Here is an 11871-nt window from a genome sequence, read left to right on the forward strand (position 1 = left end):
TGATGTTAACCTGCTAACAGGAAGGTAGAATTTTAAATCACGTTCCAAGTGGACATTTTAGCTAATGCTTTCTTTACCTATTTTCGTCACAGTATATATTTAACATGCGATCGTCATATCTTCTCACCTCACAAAATCTTTTAAGCCTTCGTTTAGTTAAAGGTTGAAGGATTTATTTTCTTTATCTAATAAAAAGCTACTAATTAAAGATTTGTGGATTTTCCTCACATTAGAGGCCACTAATTCTTTTTTTTTAAAAAATGTATTTTTATTGATTTCAGAGAGAGGAAGGGAGAGGGAGAGAGAGATAGAAACATCAACGACAAGAAAGAATCATTGATTGGCTGCCTCCTGCATGCCCCCTACTGAGGATCAAGCTGGCAACCCAGGCTTGAGGCCCTGACCAGGAATCGAAATGTGACTTCCTGGTTCATAGGCGGACACTCAACCACTGAGCCACACTGGCCAGGCAAGGACCCTATTTTTAAAAAATATGTTTTATTGAGTTTTTACAGAGAGGAAGGGAGAGGGATAGAGAGTTAGAAACATCGATGAGAGAGAAACATCGATCAGCTGCCTCCTGCACACTCCCCACTGGGGATGTGCCCGCAACCCAGGTACATGCCCTTGGCCGGAATCGAACCTGGGACCCTTCAGTCCGCAGGCTGACTCTCTATCCACTGAGCCAAACTGGTCAGGGCAGGGCCCTAATTCTTAAAAAAAAAACAAAAAAACAAACCCATCTAAACTTTTGGACCTTATCGGGGGCTGGTTGGTTTCTTCTTCATTAAAACAACCCTTTGTTTTAAGATGCACTGATCAGTAGCTGGAACAGTAGCTTCGCTATCAACTTACTGATACACACGCACAGAAACGTTCGCCCCCGACAAGGCATGCTAGCCAAAGCCACTTCTCAGAATTTTTCAAAGGTGATGACACGCAGAGTCAGGGGTGTAACCGCAGCATCCTTTGGGCCGTGGCTGGGCCGCGCTTCCACGGGGGATCCTGCTAACGCGGCTGACAAGTCCCTTACATCCTGTCCGCGAGCGTTTTGATGCCTGCGATGCTCATCACACCGCCTTCTGACTCCGCTTCTGACTCCGCGACATACAGCGTGGGCAGCGCGTGGCCGTGCTGCGTTTCATTCCAGGGGCATCAAAGGGAGACTCGGAAAATGACTCCAGCCCCACGGCTCTGATAAAAATAAGATGCTTACCCACCGACAGCAATTACCATGGAAATAAAAAGAGGACACAGCTTCCTAATGCTCTCAAATCAAAGAGGCAGAGGTGGGGAGGGCCGGGGCTGAGTGCGGGGACAGGCCGCCGGCTGCGTGGGGGGGAATCTTTGAGACTTTCATCCGGCAGGTTTGCTCCTTGGTCGATGGGGAAAGGTTATTCATCATTTTCAAGAGCAGAGGATTTTTGCTCAGTCATTTCTGGGGGTGGCTGGCCTGGACACTTTTGCTCTGCAGACAATAGATATTAATTTCCAAGAGGAAGGCGGGGGGAGAGAGAAACATCAATGATGAGAGAGAATCGGTGATGGGCTGCCTCCTGCATGCCCCACACTGGGGATGGAGCCCACAACCCGGGCCTGTGCCCTGACCAGGAATGGAACCGTGACCTCCTGGTTCATAGGTCGAGGCTCAACCACTGAGCCACACCGGCCGGGCTGAGATTTCTAGTTAGAAATTAGAATTCAGTCAATATAACTGTGAGTCTAACAGTCGCAAAACCTTAATCCAAAGGGGTTGCACCAAGCAAGGTCCATGACAGTGCCTCCGTCTCCCCGCTACATAGACCCTTCTCTCTCTCTTGTTTAAAAATCTTTAGTGTTGAAAGTATTACCTCTCCCTCGCTCCTCCCACCCCCTCCAGCCTTCACCACCCCATTGTCTGTGACCAGAGGATACACCTATACGCATAGGAGCTCACTGGTTGGTCTCTCCCCCGCCCCTTCGCCCTCCCCTGCCTCCCCTCTGAGGTTTGACCGTCTGATAGATGCTTCTCTGTCCCTGGATCTGTTTTTGTTCATCAGTCTGTGTTGTTCATTATATTTTATAAATGAGTGAGATCCTGTGATATTTAGCTTTCTGCAACTGGCTTACTAGTATTTCGCTTAGCATAATGCTCTGCAGGTCCACCCATGCTGCTGCAAAGGGTAAGAATTCCTTCTTTTTTACCGCAGCGTAGTATTCCATTGTGTAGATGTAGCACCGTTTTCTTTCTTTTTTAAAAAAAATATATTTTATTGCCGAAACCGGTTTGGCTCAGTGGATAGAGCGTCGGCCTGCGGACTGAAGGGTCCCGGGTTCGATTCCGGTCAAGGGCATGTACCTGTGTTGCGGGCACATCCCCAGTGGGGGATGTGCAGGAGGCAGCTGATCAATGTTTCTCTCTCATCGATGTTTCTGGCTCTCTATCTCTCTCCCTTCCTCTCTGTAAAAGTTCAATAAAATATATTTTAAAAAAATAAAAATAAAAATAAAAATATATTTTATTGATTTTTTACAGAGAGGAAGGGAGAGAGATAGAGAGTCAGAAACATCGAGAGAGAAACATCAATCAGCTGCCTCCTGCACACCACCTACTGGAGATGTGCCCGCAACCAAGGTATATGCGCCTTGCCGGAATCGAACCTGGGACCCTTCAGTCCGCAGGCCGACGCTCTATTCGCTGAGCCAAACCGGCCAGAGCATGTGGCTCTTACTCTTTACAAGTAAGTACGTATGCGGGCACCTGCACAAAAGTATAACGCTGCCCTGGCTTCTGGCACCTGTACATACTATGTCTAGTGAAACCTACTTGAAGATGAATGTATAAAATGAATGCACACATATCCGTCTTACCCCCAATTTCATGGCCCTTTGCTTAGCGCACGGAAATATGGTGGCGATAGATACAGGTTAATGCCTATAGGTTGTCTGTTGACTTTCTAGATAATTTACACCATGTAAAAGTGTATAAAATATTCCTTACATGCCCCTCACCCCCACCCCAGACACAGATTTTAGGCTCCTATAGAACTTTTTCCTTTAAAATATATATATATATTAGAGAGGAAGGGAGAGGGAGAGAGAGAGAGAAACATCCATGATGAGAGAGAATCATGGATCGGCAGCCTCCTGCACGCCCCCTACTAGGGATTGAGCCTGCAACCGGACCGTGCGCCCTTGACTGCAATCGAACCTGAGACCCTTCAGTCCGTAAGCCGATGCTCTATCCACTGAGCCATACCGGCTAGGGCGGCACTGTGTTTCAATTAGAAGAAACCTTGAAGGACATGGGAAGAGCCTCGAGCTCAGTGGTTCTCACCCTTCTGACCCTTTAAATACAGTGCCTCATGTTGTGGTGCCCCCCCAGCCATAAAGTTATTTTCGTTGCTACTTCATCACTGTTATGTTGCTACTGTTATGAATCGTCATGTAAATATCTGATATGCAGGATGGTCTTAGGCGACCCCCGTGAAAGGGTTGTTCGACCGCCAAAGGGGTAGCGATCCACAGGTTGAGAACCACTGAGCTAGAGGCTCTTCCCATGTCCTTCAAGGTTTCTTCTAATTGAAACACAGTGCCGCCCTAGCCGGTATGGCTCAGTGGATAGAGCATCGGCTTGCGGACTGAAGGGTCTCAGGTTCGATTCCAGTCAAGGGCACATGGCCGGGTTGCAGGCTCAATCCCTAGTAGGGGGCGTGCAGGAGGCTGCCGATCCATGATTCTCTCTCATCATGGATGTTTCTCTCTCTCTCTCCCTCTTCCTTCCTGTCTGAAATAAACAAAAATATATTAAAAATATAAAAAATAGTGCCATTTGCCCCTCTCTCTCGGAGAGGTGGTGGATAGTTGCTGCGTTCGGAGTTACTTGGCCAGTCCTGGGCGGAAGAGGTTGGACACAAATCCAACAAAGTCTCCTACCTACCCCTCCCTTTGTGGGATTTGCAATATATGACAGAACTAAGTGATACATAGCCCATTGATTTTAACTTCATGTTTTGGTGTCTTGAGTTCGGATAATGAGCCTGTTTGTTCCAAATCCAATTACCCATTCTATTTTCTCACCCCCGGCCCTCCCCACCACATATGCGGAGACATTCATTACCCACTTCCCCACACCACTCCCCAGGCCACGGAACACACAAAGGGGGCTTTGTCCCAGAGGTGGGATTCAAAGCCAGGGGAGGGGCCGGCTTGAAAGGCAAGGCATTCTTCCAGGTCTCAGGACCGGCCTGGAGGAAGTGTGAAATCACAAGTGGGAAAATCAAACACCCAGAAGTGGAGTTTGGGGAGAAGAGAGGGAGCCCTGAGGGCCAGGGTCTTCAGAAGGGACAGGGGGACAAGACATTGCTCTCCAGTCAGAAACGCATGGCAGCTCCAAGAAAGACAAAGAGGTGCCTTCAGCTCTGAAGGAGCAAACAGAGACGCAACTTAGTAAAGGGATAGCGGTGACTCCACACACCCCGTGTTTGCATCAATTAGGGCGAAGGCTGGGCCGGGTCCAGGCATCCACCTACGAAAACAGCGCTGAAGTTAAGACACTGGGTACCCGTCCAATTACCATCAGTTGGGCGTCTGTTCTCTCATCAAAGCGACGTGACACGGAGACACAGAGTCAAACAGATGGCTGTATTTTGCCCAACTGGACTTTAATGAAAAAGTCCAGATTCTTTTGTTGCGGAGAAAAAGGGATTATTGCCTGAGAGGACGTTCACCGCGGAGGGAATAAGATAATGCCACATCAAAGAGCTGCAACGGAAACTGGAAGACGGCGAGATGATTTCGCCCCCTCACGGGAGGGCAAGAGAACAAAGGATTTTTAGATCGTGTGAAATATCCCGAATTCATAAAAAGAGGAAACGCAGTCAGGATCCCACTGAAAATCCGTCCCAGGTACCTGAGTTGAAACGAAAGCAAATCCAACTGGCCCGATTCATTGCAAAAATCGAGGAATATTGAACGAGGGATGCCGGCCACGGAAAAGGGGACGTGTACACAGAGGTAGAATTAATATCAAATGATCATAAGGGGAAGATGGCTCAAATGGAAGTTTCCAGAAAACCTCAGCCTTTCGAGCTGAATAATTCCCACAGGACAATGGTGGTCTCATTTCTGACAGGTTGTGTAGTCTCCACCTTGTGAGGAATTTGGGGATGTCCACGAAGGTAGGGTGCACCTTTGTGGGTTTTCTAGAAGGGAAGTCATTCATCAGCTCTTGGTTTTGAAACTCCTCTTTTTTTTTTTTTTTAAATATATTTTTATTGATTTCAGAGAGGAAGGGAGCAAAGAGAGACAGAAACATCAGTGATGAGAGAGAATCATGGATCGGCTGCCTCCTGCACGCCCCCTACTGGGGGATGGTGCCTGCAACCCAGGCATGGGCCCTGACCGGGAATCGAACCTGGAACCCTTCAGTCCACAGGCCGATGCTCTATCCACTGAGCCAAACCAGGTAGGGCTGAAACTCTTGATTTTGGAGTTGCCTTTTCTCAAATAATTATCTTTATATCATTTTAAAAGGGAAAAGGCAGAGGAGGTTGTATGAATATGGAAATATGGTTCTTTTCAAAGCTCATTAATTGAATGCCAATGCATTGCCAGCTCATTACAACGCAGGCCGCTTTAATTAAAAACGGGCCCACGCGCTATAATAAAAACGAGAGAATGAGGCTGATTTAGAATTGGATACCTTTTATAAAAATAATCCTTAAGCAGACAAAGGGCAGAAGAACTTTTTTTGTTATTGTTTTGTTCATTCTCACTCGAAAATATTTTTCCACTGATTTTAGGGAGAGTGGAAGAGAGAGGGAGAGACAGAGAGAAACATCGATGTGAGAGAGACACATCGGTTGGTTGCCTCGTGCACGAATGCCAACCAGGGCCCCGGGCCGGGGCCGAGCCTGCAACTGAAGTAGATGCCCTTGACCCGAATCGAACCCGGGACCCTTTGGTCTGCAGGCCGACGCTCTATCCCACTGAGCAGAACTGGCCACGGCAAGACATTTGAGAATGTTTATAAATGTAGACGATCTTTCAGTAATTGTCATTATAAGCAAAGGCACGCATGGGGGCCTAGCTGGCTAAGGCTTGGGATTCATTGACGGCACAAGCTACGGGCTGCCGTGTAGCTTTGCAGCATTGATGTCTCCAAAGAGGCTTTTATGACTGGACTGAGGACCCACTCAGTGTCTCATGACACAGACGGTTTCCAATCAGGGGTTTGACGTGCATCTTCTAATAACTACAGGCGAAGGAGAAATCAGTTCGCTTGCCTCTCACCCATAAGACATAGCGCTGGTCGTCAGATAAACGGAAAAGGAAGTGATCAGTGAACTTGACAAACACGGGAGGTTCTGCAGCAGTGTGTGTGCGGATTACATGTGACCTTGGACGTGTCGACTTCAAGTGTCCGCCTTCCTCTGTCTACTTTCCCCACTTGACGTTTGAGTCCATCCTATATAATAAAAGCCTAATATGCTAAGTGTCCGGTCGCCAGTTGTCTGTTCAACCAATCAAAGTGTAACATGCTAATGATATGCTAAGGCGGCTCAGCTGCTCGCTATGACGTGCACTGACCACCAGGGGGCAGACACTCCAACCGGAAGGTTAGCTTGCTGCTGGGGTCCAGCCGATCTGGACCGAGTGAGATGGGCTGGATATGCCCTGGAGCCCTCCCGCGGTCTCTCCCCTGGCTGGCCAACCTCCTGCGGCCCTTTCTGGTCCTGATCATGCATCGGTGGGGTCCCTCAGCCTGGCCTGTGCCTTCTTGCAATCTGGGACCCCTTGGGGGATGTCGGAGGGCCGGTTTTGGCCCAATCCCAGAGGACAGGCCAAGGGACCCCACTGGTGCATGAATTCGTGCACCGGGCCTCTAGTTTATTTATAAAACATAAAAGGGCACTTCTCAGTGCTCTTTTAGCAGGATAAATAGAAAATCAGTAGAAAATCTTTTTTTTTTAAACCTTTACTACCATTCAGGCATATTTTTCTGGATCTTTCTCTGTGCAAAAACTTTTTAAAAAAATATATTTTGATTGATTTCAGAGAGGAAGGGAGAGGGAGAGCAAGAGAGATAAACATCAATGATGAGAGAGAATCACTGACCGGCTGCCTCCCGCACGCCCCTTACTGGGGATCGAGCCCACAACCCGGGCATGTGCCCTTGACCGGGAATCAACCCATGACTTCCTGGTTCATAGGTGGACGCTCAATCACTGAGCCACGCCAGCCGGGCATCTATTCAGTAAATGTAGACAGTCAATAGTAAGATGGCCAGAGAGCTGAATTAACACAGAGCTGTGGCATCACCCACGCCTTGTAGAATCATACACATTCTCTGTGTGGACAGTTGGACTATACTAACTGCCGTAATGTATCAGGACCCAGACAACTGATCAGAGATTTCCCATCGATTCTAAGTGACATCAGGAGGAAAAGGCGACATGTTACGTCTAGAGCTTGGGTTTGAGACGGTTGTAAAAAGTCACCCAAAGTCAAGGACGTCTATTCAAACTCAACGATCTAAGACGATATTGAAAATATTACTTCATAATGATTACAAGAATGGTCACCTTTCATTGGGCGACTCATTTTATGCTGAGCACTTACCCTCACGGTGGCGGGGTTCAAAGGTCACCAGCCTTCCAAGTGTGAAAGCAACAAGCGCTTCCGCTGTGTCCCTGTGATAAGAAAACAAAATAGACAAAGTTAAATAGAGAGAAGAGAGTACGTAGCATTCATTGTATATCATGCTTTCTTGAGTTTCCATTGAGACTGAATTATTGTATTTTTCCCCCCAGGTAATTTTATTTATTCTTTTTTTTTAATGTAACATGCAATAAACCTTAATATTTCAAGAAAAACTATCTGAATTATTGGATTTAAAATATATATATATTTGCATTGATTTCAGAGAGGGAGGGAGAAGGAGAGAGAAAGAGAAACATCAATGATGAGAGAGAATCATGGATCGGCTGCCTCCTGCACGCCCCACACTGGGGATTGAGCCCACAACCCGGGCATGTGCCCTGACCGGGAATCGAACCGTGACCTCCTGGTTCATAGGGCGACGCTCAACCACTGAGCCCCACCAGCTGGCCCTGAATTATTGGATTTTAATATTTGTATGTCTCAAGTTACCTAGATTTTATTTCCTTAGCTACTGATTATGTGCGACTATACATTCATCCAAATAGAGAGAAAAGAGTATTAAACGTGATCATCAACCCTGAAGACATGAGAAATTACCATTAAACTTTACAGGCTAATGAAAAATCATGGGATGGACTTAATATGCTTAGTATCTGAAATTACTGCCTGGATGAATCTGTCTGTAGCAGCTTCTGTCTGTATCACCTCCCTCACTGGTTCTCTTCCTATGGAAAAGTGTTGGTAACTATAACTTTTCCCAGGATGATATTTTCTGCACAAATAAATATCGATGAGAGCATCGGCCTGTGGACCAAAGGGTCCTGGGTTCGAATCTGATCAAGGGCACGTACCTCCGTTGCAGGCTCCTCCCCGGGCCAGGCCCTGGACGGGGCGTGTGCAGGAGGCAGCCAATCGATGTGTTCCTCTCACATCGGTATTTCTCTGTCTCCCCCTCTCTCCCACTCTCCCTAAAAATCAATGGGAAAATATCCTTGGGTGAGGATTAAAAAATATAAATATCGAACTCCCACTCCTCTATTTCCAGATACAGTGCGCATTTTCTCTAATATTGGAAGAAACATTTACATGGGACCCAGGAAATGGGGTGATTATCTGCCTGTGAACCTAAAAGGCGAATGTATCTGTCTCCCTCTCTCTCCCACTCTCCCTAAAAATCAATGGGAAAATATCCTTGGGTGAGGATTAAAAAATATAAATATCGAACTCCCACTCCTCTATTTCCAGATACAGTGCGCATTTTCTCTAATATTGGAAGAAACATTTGCATGGGACCCAGGAAATGGGGTGATTATCTGCCTGTGAACCTAAAAGGCGAATGTTGGGGATTATCAAATAGGCCTCATTATGAGAAAACCTGTTGCTTCAATACAGTCCCCTGGGAGCCACGCAATTCGCCCCAATAGCAATTCTATCTCAATAAGCGCCATGCACTCCAGGGCCTAGACCAGGGATGGCGAACCTTTTGAGCTCGGCGTGCCAGCATTTTGAAAAACCCTCACTTAACTCTGGTGCCGTGTCACATATAGAAATGTTTTGATCTTTGCAACCATAGCAAAACAAAGACTTATATTTTTGATATGGAGACGTAAGCAGCAAAGCCCAGCATCCAGCATGGTCCCTGACACACAGTAGGTGTTGTTTGTTTTAATAAGAGAATGGATAAGAGACATTAAAAAAAAATCCTCATTATCATCACACTTATAGTGAGCCACATACATGACTTTAAAAACCTTTTTTAAAATATATTTTTATTGATTTCAGAGAGTAAAAAAGACGGAGAGAGAGAGAGAGAAAGAGAGAGAGAGAGAAACATCAATGATCAGAGAGAATCACTGATTGGCTGCCTCCTGCACGCCCCCCACTGGGGATGGAGCCAGCAACCCTGGCCTGTGCCCCATCTGGGAATCAAACCTGTGACCTTTTGAATCCTGGGCCAACTCTCAACCGCTGAGCCACACAGGGAAGAGCTAAAAGGCCTTTGATTGGGGGGTGCATTAGGAGGTTCAGGGAACATGGGGGACTCCAAAAACAAACACCGCCCTGATGACCGGACTTCGACTTGGAGCTGATGCCTCAGATGTTGCAGGTGCCTCGATGAATGGTCACCAAGCCGCCCCGTGGCCGTCCGGTCGTGTCCAGCAGGCCATGCCACAGGGCTGGAGTGGGGCTTTGGGGTGGCAACCCGGTAAATGATCAGACAGCAGGATTTGGGTTTGTGATGCTAAACATGCTTCTAGACACACTTCCAACCCGAGAGCACTGCCCTGAGCCGGTTCACCAAGCGCTGGTCGAGCTCCCACGCGGGCCAGGCTGTGAGGTGGCTGTCATCTGGGTTTCCCAGGCAACCAGCCAAGGAGACAGGAGATAAGAGGACCCAGGACTGTGGCTTCCGGTGTCTCCGCCGCAGGTGAAGGTGTGGTTGATCCAACAAACAAAGAGGAACCAAGGGAGCAAAGACTCTGAGTGGCTAAGAGGCCAGGACCAGGTCGGCGTGGATGGCTCTGCCCACGGCCAGATGGGGGGGTCTTGGCTCAGACCTTGTGTGCCCCGTGTCCTTCTCGTCCTCTGTCCCTGGCCACGGCTTCCTTCCAGGTCTCCGTTCCCTCCATGTTTTGTTGTGCGAGAGAGTGAGGGGCATTGCAATGGGACATTGGGGAGCAACTGAACTCTTCGCAGCTGAGGTTTCTATGTGGAAAATGGGGCCAAAATACTTCCTTTCTCTCCTGATTGTTGTAAGAGTCAGAGGACACAACACATGCAGAAGCGCTGGTCATCCGATATTATTTAAAAAAAATATTTTTATTGATTTCAGAGAGGAAGGGAGAGGGAGAGAGAGAGAGAAACATCAATGACGAGAGAGAATCATGGATCGGCTGCCTCCTGCACTCCCCCCACTGGGGATCAAGCCTGCAACCCAGGCATGTGACCTTGACTGGAATTGAACCCAGGACCCTTAAGTCACCAGGCTGACGCTCTATCCACTGACCCACACTGGCCAGGGTGCGTCAACCTTGTGAATGAGTGGAGCTTCCTTAGAAATCAGCCAGGGCTCTGCACATGGAAGGACACTTGTCCTACAGGGCCCACCACCAGGGATGGATTGGAGTTTAAATCCGTGGCTCTCGAGCCACCTGCAGCTCTTTGGCCTCTGGAGTGTGGGTCTTCCACAAAATACCGCCACTCTCAAGGGGCCAAAGAGCCGCATGGCTCGTGAGCTGCGGTTTGCCGAGCCGCAAGTATGCCGATCACTGGTCTAAATCATTGCCCTTTTCTTTCATTTGCCTTTTTTTTTCCTTTTTTTTAAGAGAAAGAGGGACGGGAGAGAGAGAGAGAGAGAGAAACATAGATGTGAGAGAGAAACAGCTATCGGTCATCTCTCGTACATACCCCTCCAGGGGATCAGACCCGGGTACATGCCCTGACCGGGAATCGAACCGGCAGCCTTTCGGTCCACAGGGTGAGGCTCCAACCAACTGAGCCACACCGGCCAGGGCTCATTTGCTTTCTCACAAATGGATCATACTGGACCAGAAGGCATGTTTCAAATGACTCCTGGCTGCCTGAGGTATTGGAAGGCTTACCCCATAACGACCAAGTCTTTCATTGTAAGGCCCAGACCCATTCAAGAGACGAGGGGGCCTTTGATCTCGTTTCTTTGTAAAATTTTAAAGATGTACTATAGCTGCATATATCTCGAATCCCCCCCACATATTATAAAACCACCGAAATCAAACAAATCATGCTTCATTTGATTTTTACACCCGTGCCTGTTAAAATAAAATAAAATAAAAAAAAAAGGAAAAGAAAGAGAGGGGAAAACGACACATGTGCACTGCCTTTTAATAACGATCATATTAAAAATTCAATAAATAGCAATATCTCTGATCTCTTAACAAAGGCTTCTGGTGTACAGGAAATTAAATGAAAAAAAAAATCTTGTTAATCCTTTTTGATTTCTGTACATTGTAGCTGGAAGCAGAATTCGCTCACTCGTACGTTTGTGCCTTGTTATTTTTTTTTTCCTTCTTCCCCTTTTTAACATTAAAAAAAAAAATCTCTTCTTGCAGGAATGAACGTTGTTGTCTGGGCAACCTTAGCATGGTGGCTGGGTTCTGGGAACCATTTGGAAGTGGGGGAGGGGGGGGCGGCGGGCAGGGAGCGAGCGAGGGCCTGGCCCTGCCTCATCCCGGGGCCTGGCCAGGAGGG

General features: G+C 47.6%; 2 long non-coding RNA genes across 2 annotated transcripts in view; both read right to left on the reverse strand.

The window, feature by feature from the left end:
• Nucleotides 1-345: 345 nt before the first annotated feature.
• LOC107184250 lies at nt 346-5957 on the reverse strand. Its single transcript, XR_001515076.1, has 3 exons — nt 5871-5957; nt 4223-4226; nt 346-362 (listed from the first exon to the last, which is right to left on the reverse strand). It is a non-coding gene; the product is annotated as an uncharacterized LOC107184250 (long non-coding RNA).
• A 1651-nt stretch (nt 5958-7608) lies between these two features.
• LOC102761517 overlaps nt 7609-11871 on the reverse strand; it is a 54807-nt gene continuing 50544 nt past the window's right edge. The window contains exon 4 of the long non-coding RNA XR_436029.2: nt 7609-7673. This is a non-coding gene — a long non-coding RNA (uncharacterized LOC102761517). The remainder of the gene's footprint in view (nt 7674-11871) is intronic.

Source organism: Myotis davidii, unplaced genomic scaffold, assembly GCF_000327345.1.
Source record: "Myotis davidii unplaced genomic scaffold, ASM32734v1 scaffold904, whole genome shotgun sequence".
NCBI lineage: Eukaryota > Metazoa > Chordata > Mammalia > Chiroptera > Vespertilionidae > Myotis > Myotis davidii.